The sequence below is a fragment of the Cololabis saira genome, chromosome 20 (assembly GCF_033807715.1).
Source record: "Cololabis saira isolate AMF1-May2022 chromosome 20, fColSai1.1, whole genome shotgun sequence".
Taxonomy (NCBI): domain Eukaryota; kingdom Metazoa; phylum Chordata; class Actinopteri; order Beloniformes; family Belonidae; genus Cololabis; species Cololabis saira.
The window spans coordinates 30,879,677-30,893,730 of record NC_084606.1 but is presented as its reverse complement, the minus strand read 5'-3'; the positions used below and the strand labels follow the sequence as shown (position 1 = coordinate 30,893,730).

The following is a 14,054-nucleotide window of genomic DNA, read 5'->3' as shown; positions in this document are numbered from 1 at the left end:
CAGCCTCGGACCATTCCAGGACTCTTCCAGCTCCACTGACCAGACAATTAGGAAAAGGGTGGCTGTTCGATCATTTCAGCTCCAGCAGTACTTGATTCAGATGTTGTCTTGGTTGCAGCACTTGAAATGAGGATGGATGGACGGACTTGATCAGAATGAATGACTACGTTTACATGCAGTCAAAATGCGGGTTATTGCTAATATTCCAGTTACTGAAACATTCGGAATGTTCCGTTTAGATGGTAATTAATCTTTTGGGATTTCTGGATCAAACCAGCGACGCACGGAGAACATCATGACGCAATTACCGTAATTTCCCCTTCTTCTTCCTGTATCCAAATTCAAAACAAATGCTGCTTCGCGCAACTTTTCGCTCATCTTCTTGTAAATCTCGCTAGCCTGGTACTTTTCTACCGTCTACAAATGCCAAAATGTTCATATCCTTCATTACATTTATAAAATGATTAGCCTCCTCCTCACTCCAAAAGTGTGGCGTGGTCTTGCGTTTCTCCGTGTTTAGAAGAACTTCCTGGACTCAAAAGACCAGGATTCCTTGTGAACAGAGCATGAGCAGAAAACAAATTCATGTTCCATTTGATGGGGATATTCCATTAGGCGTTTATATGACCGAATATTCGGGTTTTAAAAGGAGTAACCCAGGGGTCATATTCAGGTTTTTAAAAGCCCAAATATGAGCAAATTCGGGTTATTTAAAGGAGTTATTGGTGATGACATGGCCGTGCAAAACTGGGTTATTGTAGGACTGGGCGATATATCAAGATTTTAATATATATCGATATATTTTCAAACACGATATGGTACGAGACAATATCGTTTATATCGATTTAAAAAAATATATATATATTTTTTTTTTTACATTTTTTTTTTTTATGATTTTGAAATAGCTTATTTTGTGACAAATTGACTTGAATGTTTTATTTGAGATTTGCACAAATGTTTTTTTATTTGCACAACTGTCAACCTCAGTGGAAAAGTCTGCCTGTTACTGTCTACATTGTATTAATTGCACAGTGTATTTTAATTTAATTGTTATGCAGGAAAGGGATATTTGTTTTATTTTATTCAAGAAGCATTTTTATTCTATATATGCAGGCAGTTTTTTTATTTAATTTGTTTTATACATTTTGATATTGTGCAGACCTCTGTTAATAAAGGAACCTGTGACATATTTGGCACGAGGCTTTGTATTAAAATTGACTGTTTTTTTAAGGGTTTGATCAGAAAAAATGAAGCTAACAGAGATGCTAACAGAGATGCTATGCTATGATGCTTTGGGGGAAACCCCAATTAAGGCACAGAAAAAATATCGAGATATATATCGAGTATCGCCATTTAGCTAGAAAATATCGAGATATGACTTTTGGTCCATATCGCCCAGCCCTAGGTTATTGTTAATATTCTGGTTTTAAAAGGGTTACTGACTGCAAGTAAACGCAGTCAATGAATGCAGTCACCTAGTGGTTAAAATGTGTTTATACTGAGGTATTAGATTACTTTTTTCCGTAACAGTTTTGGCGACCGTGAAGGGACAAGTTTGTGGATTTTTCCCCACTGAAGAGTGGACATCCCTGGGAGACTGATGTGGTTTGATGTCAGCTTTGGGCTGATGGAGGTGCACTCCCAATGGTTAGAAGAACCTTGGTGACCTTTCTTGAGCGAGACTGTTTTTCTATTTTATTTTATTTTTTTAATCGGCTATGCAGTTGTGAGTTTGAGCCAGTTGTGAGTTTGAGCATTTAGAGCTTGATTTGCTGAATGTTTTCCCATTTTTTTCTTATTTTGCTTGGCCCCTGCTTAGTACTACAGCCAAGTATGACTGGTGGGGAAATTGATTGGTGCAGGCCGATCCTTGGTAGATCCTTCACACGTGTAGGAGTGACGCGATCAGTCAGCCATCAGTTATAGAACTGGTGGGATGGTGGCTTAAGGTGAGCTGCCATGTCAGGGACTAGGTGGGCCTGAAATTAACCTGGGCTGATGGTGATGGCTGTCTTCTAGTGGCTGGAAGTATAGAACAAACGAATGCTAAGGGTTCTGTGACACCTCTAGATGGCTCTTTGTATTAGTTATGATAAGGACGGGGATTTATGGGAGAAAAGTGTGCATGTGTGGATAATAAAATATAATTTATCTCCTAATTGTAGTGAGTGTGAAAACTCTGAGTGACACGGAGGAAATAAATTGTGTGCATGTGAAATGAGTTCCATAACCTGTAACCCCGACAACAGCGTTATGATCTGAACTGGAGCAACATCTGGACAGTCATGTGGGCCAGAGAGACCCGGCTGTGGGTCTGGGCCGTGTAATGTCGAGGCCCGCTCTGGCTCCGGTTGGGAGCACGCCTCCGGCGCCAGCGCCAAGAGTTGCTTCCGCCGCTAAAAACGGATGATGTGCCCATTTTTGTTTCAAGTGGACCGTTGTGAGGAGCCTGTGCTTCTGGTGCTGAGAGTGCTCTTGAAGAGAACTGAAGAGAGCTGAAGAGAGGCAACTGGGCGAAATTACAAGCTCTTTTCCTGACTCAGATGCTCGTTAAACTAAGAACAATAACAGTGAATAGTTAATTAAAGGTTCCTCCAGACATTGGACAGCGTGGAAAAAAAAGGTTGTGCGTGTGAGACATGGTGAAAACAAGAAAATAACTGAAAAGTGAAAAATAACAAAACAACAACATCAGAAAGTTTAAAGAATGAAAAGCTTTTTCAAACTGAATGTCTGTTAAACCAAAACAGCACAGGAAACGGTTGTAGTGTTGCGTGTTGATGCCTGGAAATTGCTGGAGTTGATCTGACCAGTGCGCTGCAGCTATTGGCTCAGCTGCCTGTCAATCAAGTGCATGATTCTTAACTCCTGATTAGTCCTGTGTTGAAAAAAATCGATTTCCCAATTCTAAATCGATTCTCATATTAATTTCTAATTCTTTTATTTATTTATGTATTTTCTTTTTTCATCATTACATTACAACTTTTGGTTATTTTTTTGTTTATCCCCAAAAAAGGAATGTTTTGTTGGACACGAGAATATGTTTAAAGGTATGAAAACATTAAAGTGTTAGGTTATAATTGCATAAATTGTCTACATTTCATTACTTTATATACTGTCTTGGAGTTACATTTGCAAAAAATGCTAAAAACCAAATGCTCAAAAATTAAAAACCAAAATAGACCGAAAATGGAACAAATAAAAACGGAACGTGGGAAAAAATGAAACCGATTTCATCCGTCTCTGTTTCCTCCCTGGATCTGTTTGGTAATTCTGACCCACATGATGTTTCTGAAAGCAGTTCTATCAGCATTCTGGGAACTGATTGGTCCTTACAGCATCATTAGCTGCCAATACTTGCTGTTTAATCTCAATATAATACTAGTAGTAATATTTTGCATAACTACAGTCATGTAATTCATGCAACAGCTCAAAAAACTGTTTTAATAACACTAACCCAAATCGATATCGGAATCGAATCGAATCAAATCAAATCTTGATAATCGATTCTGAATCTTAAGAATCGGAATCGAATCGATTCTTGACATTTGAATCGATCCCCAGCCCTACTCCTGATGCAGTTGAGACATTTTTATGAGCTGACATTTGTGCCTGCGTTGGGAATACCTGACTATTCCCATCCTTTTACCACAAGGTGGTTGAAGTGATGGTTAGAGCTGGTTGAAATGGACTGTGTCAGAGTTGTTTTGGTAATTAAATGTAAGAATCAAGACCAAAAGGTTTTTTTTTTGCCCTCCCCCCTCCTTAATATTCTGTCTCTATCTGAGTTAGGGGATGTTTATGTTATGTTGTTATGTTTTTATCACTGACCATTTGGAAAATTGATCATAGCTGACTCTGTGAGGAGAGAAAAATGATGACCTAAAAGGACTGTTGGAGATACTCCACTACTAGAAAAAATATGAAAACAACATTTATCACTGAATAAAATCAGTAACAACAAGTAACCACAGAAGTATATAATTATATACTTGTGCTTTTTCCTGTGATTTAACTGTGGAGCTATGAATAAAAATAAAGTCACATAAACCAAGATATACAATAATGATAATAGGAAAAAAAAACAAGTTTTAAGGCACCAAAGTTCACACTGAGCAATAAAGGCTTTTTATTATTCATTGGTTATTTCACGTGGATCATTTTGGGATGAACAAACTTTAATGACCAATCTAATGATAAATATGTTTTTAACTTGTTTTTCCCCCCTCTGTTTTCTTGTTTTCAGGGGGGCTGTTCGTTGTGCTGTTGCATACTTTAAAGTGATGCTGTGTTTTGCACCCAAGGTGACTGTAGAAAGTTTTCTAGACTCATTATTATTTCAATGAATTGTATGAATCAATGATAACACTGTAAGTAATATATCAGCCTCGTCTGAGTAGACAACACAAACTGCATTGGAAGAGCTTTGGGATCATGCTGCATTCCGACTTCATCCCTGTCCGTGTTCAAACCAATGCTGAAAATACTTCTTCCTTCTCTCTTCACTGAAAGCCTTGAGTTAAAACTCCAGTATCAATAAGAAGACTTGATGAACAACTTTGAGCTATTAGAACGTGTTTAAGCATCTGATCCAATAATCTGCATCAGGTAGTGTAGCAGTATTCACCATACAGACCTGATGGTGTGTTTCTCCACACAAATTGTAAGCTAATAGGCAACTTCAGTAGCCTGATAAATGAAGCTATGCAAAGTAATTTGCAAGCAAGCTGTAGTTAAACCAGTTTCCAAACGATAAAGACATCAATCGTAATGTGGTGAATGTGTCAGCTTTATCAATTCTATTGCAAGCATGACGGCCAATTCATCTACGAAGGTTAAATATCACCACTGAACGGCAGTCAATACATCAGAACTGATAGTGGGCTTAGTGTTGTCTGCCATTACCATGGAAACAATGATTCCACACTCTCTCCCAGAGTGCTGGATTCACATGGTTTTTTCTGTCTTCACCTCTCTTTTATTCGCTCTAGCTTCTCAAGGGCATATTTGGAGGATCAGCAAGATAAAGGATAAAAAGGGGAAAAAAAACTTGTGTGAAGCTGGTACACTTTGTCATGATTAATTCAACAGGGGAGGCTTTCAGGTCAAAAGGAATGCATCCTCAAGATGTGCTCCACTTCTATGGGAGGTCTCTCATGATTGTGCACTTATTTATGGTCCCTTATATTCCAGTGATAATGTTAGGTGCATATATTCTTGAGTAACAGGTCATAACACACATCTGTGCACGGTTTATACTGTATATTGATTTAAGTCTCTCACAAGGTCTATAATAACTAATATAGTCCCTGTTTGCAGAAATGATACTGGTGCCATATTCTTACTGATGGTGAAAAGAATAACTTTATAGACTGCATGCTCACTTGTGTTTGCATGATTCTGCAGCCATCCAGCCAGGGGATCATGTGATTCTTTAGATAGCCCTCCATTTATTCGGTTAGGAACCTCTGTGAGCCCTGATGCAAAACTCCACCTGAGTTGAAATATTGGCATGTGTGTGTTGGGGCCTATTGTAAGCATTACTGCTCTGCAGCCAAAGACTGTATAAGAAGAACCGGACACACCCCTGTGATGTCACCCATAGATTTTCTGAAGACTGCTATTCAAGTCTCTTTACCTCTCGTACGGTGTGGTGCAATGTTGCAAAAGGGTTGAAAAAAAAGATCCCTGGGACAAACCCACTTTATTTCAGCTTGGCTGATTTAGCATTATGTTACATCTTCATTCAAAGCTTGGCTGTCAATACACTGCCCAGTAGTTAGGGCAGCCAGCCACTGGGTAGACCTGTCACTAATCAAAAGACTCCGCCCCTAATTATACATAATTAGTTGTTTAACATAATTTTACCTGATGTGTTACAAAAAATTATCTTTCCCCGTACAGTTATCATGGATGTGCAGTCTGATAATGTGATCATTTTAGCATGTGGGTCAATGGAGACTGACTTTTTTTTTGGGGGGGGGGTTGCCAGTTGCCAGTTCAGGAACTGCAAACTAAACTTCCTGGTTGCATTAAATTTGCAAGGGTAAGGTAGCTCCTTGTCCTCAGCAATGAGTTGTTTTTGTTTTGTTTTTCTGTTTAGAACTGTACTTCCTAGCCCTCCCCCTAATCCTCTGTCACAAAAGTAAACCGGGGTACCCCTCTTCTCAGATGTAAGCACACAAAGCAGAAAAGGTTTGTGTTTGTGTTATGACCGGATTTTCATCAACACCAGCGAGACACGTAAAGTTAGCGAATATCATGTGGAGGGCTCTTTAAGTTCATTCAGTGTAGAATGTGTAGTCATGTTTTAGTAAAAAGGCCCTATTTCATCACAAAATCCCCATGTATGACAGAATATCTAGTCTATTTTTTTTTTTAAATCCCACACACTCCCAGTGACATTAATCTTTTATGCTTTCAGATGATGAAATTAAATAAATAAATAAATGAAATACTGGAGGGCTTGCTGGCTCACTGTGTTACAAACACTGACCCATGTGAACTAAAAAGAAAAGACAATGAGGGCAGCAGAGTGACAATGGGGGGATGACTAGCGATAATCTTGTGGCATGAAACTAAAATAATGTCCTCAGGGTGCTCCCGTGGAAAAATGTGTCCTTTTAATATGATTTTACAGAATCTTGAATGGAAAAGAATAGGATGTCATGCAAAGAAGTGAATATAACAAGATGTGGTACGGCCTTCATAAATAATCTTTGTGTTGAGTTGAGAAGTACCAAAAATCTACATACCATTTATGGTCTAACAGAATAAAGTAAAACTCCAGCAAAGAAGGATAAATATGTAGCCAAACATGAAACACAACTTGGGCTGTTTTTAAATGAAGAAGAAGATAGAAAACAGGATGTGAAGAGAAAAATAATTGCAACTGCAATTCTGAAAAAGTTGGGAAGCTGCTTAAAATGTAAATAAAACAACATGCAACAGTTTGAAATTGTTGTAAACAAATCTCCTTCACATCAAAACACAAAAAGTATATATTAAACAAAACAGATGTTAAAAAGGAGGCATTTTACCATTTTATGGGAAATATTACCTCCTTTTGAATTTGATAGCAGCAACAATTCTCAAAAAAGTTGGGACATAGAAAAGTGGTACTGAAGGTACTAAAGGTAGGAAGTAGTACTGAAAGTAACATGTGGCAGCTACTGAGGTTAATTGGTAACAGGTTAATGACATGATCATCTTGGAGATGCAGACTGTCAGAAGTAACAATGAGCAGTTGTCCAGTTGTCTGGAAAACTTGTCATCCCATCATCTTTGGGCCCTCGGCAAAGCTTTACAAACTGGCATACTTCTGTAATGGGAATCACTACAAGAACTCAGGAACACTTTGAGAAGTCCCTGTCTGATACCATCATCCACAACTAGAGGTTAAAACGCTATCAGCCAAAGAGGAGGCCACACATCAATGTGATCCACAAACAGTGCCATCTTCTCTGGGCCAAATCCAACGTCACTGAGCATCACCTCTGCGCCGCAACGCCAACTTGCGTTGTTGAGAAAACCCGTACTTGTAAGTACAAGTCGGGAGAATGCACTTTGGAGAAACGCATCACTCTCTTTCTACAATCGAAGAACAGCGTACTTGTGTTCTTGGTGATGTCAGATCTGAACTCACACATACAGTAATGTCTACAGTTTAATTGATTACAAAAACAAATCCCCTTAATACTGAAACAACCTTACATTCTCTTCTTGCTCTCAATGAAGGTGGATGCTTTTCTTCTGCTGCTCCCTCTTATATCTGCCCTGGTGCTGCTCTCTGTCTTGTTCATCTATTTTGGAGCCTCTCTCTGCATATCTTCTGAATTCTCAAACCATGGATCTGGTTAGCTGGTCTCTCAACACAACTGACCAAATTTTCTTGACAAGAATACAGGGCAGAGGGGAGCCCTCTTGCCCAGACGAGACGCTTGCTGTCGGACACACGACAGAAGTGGCTGCCTGGCCTGTGTGATGGAATATGTCGCGCTATCCACACTCCTACTCACATGCTGTGTGAACAAAATGGCCAACTGGATGCGATTCTTGAATAGAATCGTAGGCTAGTTGCGGTTTTTGAACTTGAACTTGGAGAAGTTGTGAGCTAGGATTGGCGGAAATTGACCACAAATTCAGCTGTTTGGACTCGCCATAGTGTACCAAAGAGACTTTAAGGCAGACGGAAAATGACTGGAGTGGACCCGACCCAAAACACTTGTTGCTATCTGAATTGGCTCCCCTGTTGCTGGCCCTGGAAGGCTGGATATCTCAATCTCTCTTGCATGTTATGCGAACAAGATACTCTGCCCCCACTACCCCTTCCCTTTACACCTGTGGACCTGAATCAGAACCTACCGAGGCCGGCTGATAACACTCCATCGCTATCATGGACCATATGTGGGGGGATATGAACTGGGGCAGAGTTCAAAGACTTACCCACACACACACACACACACACACACACACACACACACACACACACACACACACACACACACACACACACACACACACACACACACACACACACACACACACACACACACACACACACAGTTATACACTCAGTCTTTATAACTTTATAACTGTATCACTTTCCCTTGTTGGCGGGAAATGTATTCTGGGATATTCGGCCGTCTTAAAGGGGACCTATTATGGCATCTAATACCTATTTTAAACAGGCCTTGAATGTCTTAAAAACAAGCTTTTGATTGTTTTTGCTAAATAAATTGGAAATTCAGCCTCTGAGCCATGTCTTTATCTTCCCATTCTCTAACCTCATTATCTATGTGGGATTCTGAGTGGGCGGGGCTATGATAATGAGGCATGTGCTGATTGGCTGCCGAATGACGCGATACACCGCTACGAAAAAAATGGTGGAAGCTCCGGCCGGCGGAGTTATTTGTGGGCATGGTTTCACGCATCGGAGGCCAACCGATGTAAATTGCATTTTCGTTACGTAACGACGGGAGCAGAATCTGAACGGCTCGTAGATCCACATCACACAGGACGGCTCATCCGGGCGGCTGTACAGACACTGCAGAATTTGGTTGCTTTCCTCCTTCTCTGAGTTGGCAGGCTGAGGGGAGACCACTTTATATATGTTAAAACAAGAAAAAACATGTTTTTCATAATAGGTCCCCTTTAATTTTACACAAGCCTTCGCTGGATGGATCCTCGATAAAATGAGCGGAACAAGAACACATTCGTTCCTGCCTTCTTGAGATTGGAACAGCACTTCAGCTGCAGGAGATGGCGTTTCACAAGAAAGCAGGAACACAAGTATGCATATTCTGCCGGCCTTTAAATTTGCTGTTAAACTTGATTTTCAGAAGGTGATAGATTTGTTTTAATAGACACTACGGTTTAAATTGAGGGAACAAGGTGTGTTGGTAGCTATTACTGTTTCCCGAAATAAATCCTAGTTTAAATCCTGATTTCAGACAGAACTACTCTCATCCATTTAAGTATTTGTGAATTGCATCATTCTAGATGTATACATGGTGCTACAAATGAATCACGGTTGTTAAAATTCAAAATAAAACCTCTTCATAACATGAGATAGCATATCAGTCGTTTCCTGGGCTTTCTGTTGAAGTATTTGACAGTCTGTGCATGTGTTTGTCAAGTGTAAATGAAAACTGATGCTAACTCTTACACTGCTTTTACTGCATAATTAACTTCAAGCGAATGAAGATCTAACACAGAAGGCTGTGATCTACGACTACCACTATGCCAGGGCTGAATGTAAGGTATGATACATTATTCATTGGCCGAAATAAATAAACTGAGTGTAGCATTTTTTGTCGACTGTAAAAGAATGGGAAACACTAATATGGCTGTCTCGTCTTGATGAGTAATTGAGAGTTATGTAAATGATCTGTTTCATGAATATACTAAGTGCTAATGATGTTTTCTGTATTCTGTTTACCAGCCAAGCAATATATTTGTATTTTTAAAATTAAAATTAAAAAGGTCACTGTTGTGATCGTTTTATTTGAGTTAATGTACTGCAGTAGAAAATGAGTGGAGTTTTTTTCTATAGTAGGCAATAATTACCCTTTTAAAGAGGGTGTCTGTATACAGTTTTATAAATGTACTATATATATATATATATATATATATATATATATATTCTACTCTGTAGATGATTTCCATGAGCACAGTATAAACAGTGTTACATAGAGAACAAAGACACTGCCAATCTCAGCCTAAGATGTTCAATTTGTGGCTTGAAGGTTATATTATATTTCACTCAAGAGCAAAGATGTGGCCCTGGATTATCTAGATCTGCATCAATGAAGGCAAATCAACACAAAAAAATGATAAAAATAACATTTAGGTAATGATTCCTGGGACAACTGAAAAATCTAGACTTCACACTGACACTATACTTGACCGCAGCTCATTTGTAGGGAACTAAAACCTTTTTTTTGTCCTGGACAAATCTGTTGATATTTCAATTAAATTGTTCGATGCTTGGACCTTTGATTATTTTGACCTAGGTTATTTGACAGATGTAACATCATCCAGAAATCCCTTACCCTACCTTTAACTGGTTAGTAGAAGACATGACAGCTTGGGTGGTTAGACATTTATATGACATACATGAGATTTTGTAAACTTTTTATATTAAACTTTAAGTATATTTTAAACCAAGACCAAAATACTTCTACTTTTACTCTCATTCTTATGACCTCTGGTGTTTCCCACAGTTCAGTTTTCCATTATTCTCTTGGAGACATCATCAGGAGGCACCACATCAGTTTTCATGATTACACTGATGATACACAACTTTATATTACTGTGTCCCCTGATGACATGAGTTCAGTAAAATTCCTTTATGTATTTAAAGGAGCTGTATGTAAGAGCAATAATAAAACGAATCATAAAATGACCCCGATATGTCAACAGACATTTAAAAATCATGTTCATTTCAAATACTTATGTCACTGACAACAGCACTCAAGCCAGGATATTCCAGTTTAAAAAGAGGAGTTGCAGCCCTCAACCAATGTTTATGTTGTCATTTTTTGTTTTGGCCTGAAGCTCCACCCTCCACCTATCTCCCAATCACCAAGTCAGTATTGTTTCTGAAGCTCCACCCTCCACCTATCTCCCAATCACCAAGTCAGTATTGTTTCGGCATCCGGGTTGCCAGCTCGGCTCTAATTATCGCAGCCATGGCAGCCTACGTTCCTGCTGCATTCTGCAGCCTACCTGGCAACCTCTGGTCGGGGGGAGGAGGGGGAGGGTACACGCCGCTCAACAATATTTTGAAAGTGACTGCAGTACCAGTTTTGGACATTTCTTACAGACGGCTCCTTTAAGACACCAAAATACAGTTTATAAAGCATTTTGATTGGATAGCAAAGGTTTCCTACTGCTCAATCAGAACAAAACTGAGATTTTGATAACTGGTCCTGAAGATCAGACAAAGAATATATAATTTTGCAAGCTCTAGTACTGAGTCAAAATATATCAAACTACATCAAAACTGTCACAAAAAATGCATTTTATAACCTATAAAACATGTCCACAATCAGATCATTTCTCCCGAGAACCAACACAGTCACTAGTCCATGCTTTTATGACATGTAGACTGATTGTTGTTATGCTCTCCTTCTTTTCTCCCAAAGAGAAATATTACACAATTACAATTTTAGTCTTTGCACTGGCAATTTGTTTCTGTCCGGATTGATTTGAAAATCCTTTTACCAGTTGATAAAACTCTTAATGGTTTTCATCCCTGAGTTGCTATATTTTTATGAACCTCCTCGAACCCTCAGGTCTTCTGGTGGCAGATTTTTAATTATTATAGAATAAGAACAAAAACACAGTGAGACCTTTTATTACCACAAATCATGTTTGTTAGATGATCTACCGAGAGACCTGGGGGTGGTTCAAATTGTGGGCGTTTTTAAGAGCACACTCAAAACTATTTTTTTGTTAAGCTTATAAAAGAGTGTTTGTGTTCTAACTTATGATACAAACTTGTATTATTATTAGTATTTGAATCACTTGTTAATTATTTAATTAATTTGTTTATTTATTAATACCCTAAACTTATAAAAGTCCCTGTTTAGTAATTGCATTGCTTACTTGAGTGTTTCAAGTGTCAATCTTCAGTGTTTCCCCTTGGACTCAGGACTGTATTTGGGTGAGTATGTGATGTGTATCTTTGGAATGGATGTGTTTTTGCTGGGAGAAGCAAGAGGGAGGTTTTTTTTACTACCACTTCTAATTTAGTCAAGTAAAATAATTTGCCCCCCCCCCACACACACACGCACGCACACACACACACACACGCGCACGCACAGCTCTACGACAGTTTAATATTAGCCTATCTTTGCACTGTTATGACAACCTAGTGGGGTTTTCCTTCCTCACGAGCAACATTTATTTAGTGAAGCTGCTAGTATACACTTTTGCCTTTTTATTTGTCCTTCTGCTCAATTATTGAGTTTACACTCAAGTATTTCCACCACTGACTCGATCGTGCTCCTCGGACAGGCTCAAGAACTCTTTTGTCCCCCCTGGACACACGACTGTACAACATCTCACCGTCAGGGCCGGGGAAAAGCACACAGTGACCCCTGGACTCGTCTTTCACCTTTCTTTGTTTCCCACTGCATCTTCACTGCAGTCCTAAGAGTCGGCCCCTAGTTTGGACACTTAATCACCTTATGTTACTTTTCCAACTTTAATGTTGTCTGTCTGTCTGTCTATGTATCTATCTATAAATAAATATATTAAGCAATATGGCTCATATATACTTTAACTGTACTGTCAGGATGACATTATGTAGTCCATGTTTTGTTTAAGCTTGATAAGAAAGAGGACCCTGCTGCGGTATGCCAAAAGTATTCCATCCTAACTAGCACCTCAAACTTTTTTTATTTTGTTTTTTTTATATAAGAGACCATATATAAATAAAGTAAAAAGAAAGAATTGGTAAGCAGGTGTTACCATCTTCATCCATTAGAGACGACCTAGTTTTTCTTTCTTTCTTTGTTTTTGAAGTTATTTTTCACACCTCGCTGCACAAAAGGATTTCACTGCCACACCCTCCCACTTCTGAAATCCGGTTATAGCGTGACACCCACCAGCCCACATTCCAGTCTGTGTGAGCCATCACTTACTGCCCAACAGGCTTTTGGTTGAAAGTTTGATTAAAAAAAAAAGAAAGAAAGAAAGATAATTGCAGAAGTGCTCTTTCGTATTAGAAAGACATCTGTTAGAATGAACAAATTGCTTAAAAACGCACCGAGTGGGATAAAATTGTATTTTAGCAATGAGACATCCAACCTGCAGCATGACTATTATCACATTATCACGGGACGACTTGTCACCTCCTCATGCAGCATCGAAAAAACACAACAAAACAGATTAAAGCATACCACCAACATAAGCTGCATGTCTTCCAGGAACAATCAGCACAATATTATTTCTGTATGATAATGAAGGTGAAAGTGAAGCCAAATTTCAGCATATCAGAAACTAGAACTTGCCTTGCTCTTTTCATCTGTCCATAAGTCCCCCCGCAAGAGGAAAACACTAATAGATTCAGATAAGGTTACCTGTGAGGCATTTAAATCCTGTACTCTTAAAATGCAGCAGACTCTGACAGTTTTTCAGCCTACTCTCTTTCTAAACCCCACATTTCTCATTATCATTGGGTGACAGCAGAGCAAATCATTTAGCTCCAAATGAGACAGCTCTTTCTCCCTGTATCATGATTGGTACAGTCAGCAGGTGGTGGCTGCTCTGCAGTGATGTGGGGTCCCCAAGTTGCCCATCGATCCCATCCTGGATCACATCATTTCAGGTCAGATGGTGGAACGCTTGCCCTGGCTGCATTTGGCCATGTATATTGTTAAACTAATGGCCTATAAAGAATTGATATTGACTTTTGAGATGTGCAAAGCTCCCAGGACATGTGATATGAGGAGAAAAGGTGAGGTTCTGTGCTGGTAGTGCACACAAAGGATGCAACATAGTGGGAAACATGGCATATTCCTAAAATAAGTTAAGAACAAACTACA

The 14,054-nt window shown here is 39.1% G+C and overlaps 1 protein-coding gene across 1 annotated transcript in view; it reads right to left on the bottom strand.

The window, feature by feature from the left end:
- The window catches only part of LOC133420618 (phospholipid-transporting ATPase ABCA1-like), a 278,328-nt gene that overhangs the window by 119,148 nt on the left and 145,126 nt on the right, over nucleotides 1–14,054 (bottom strand). The gene's annotated exons all lie outside the window — the stretch shown is intronic.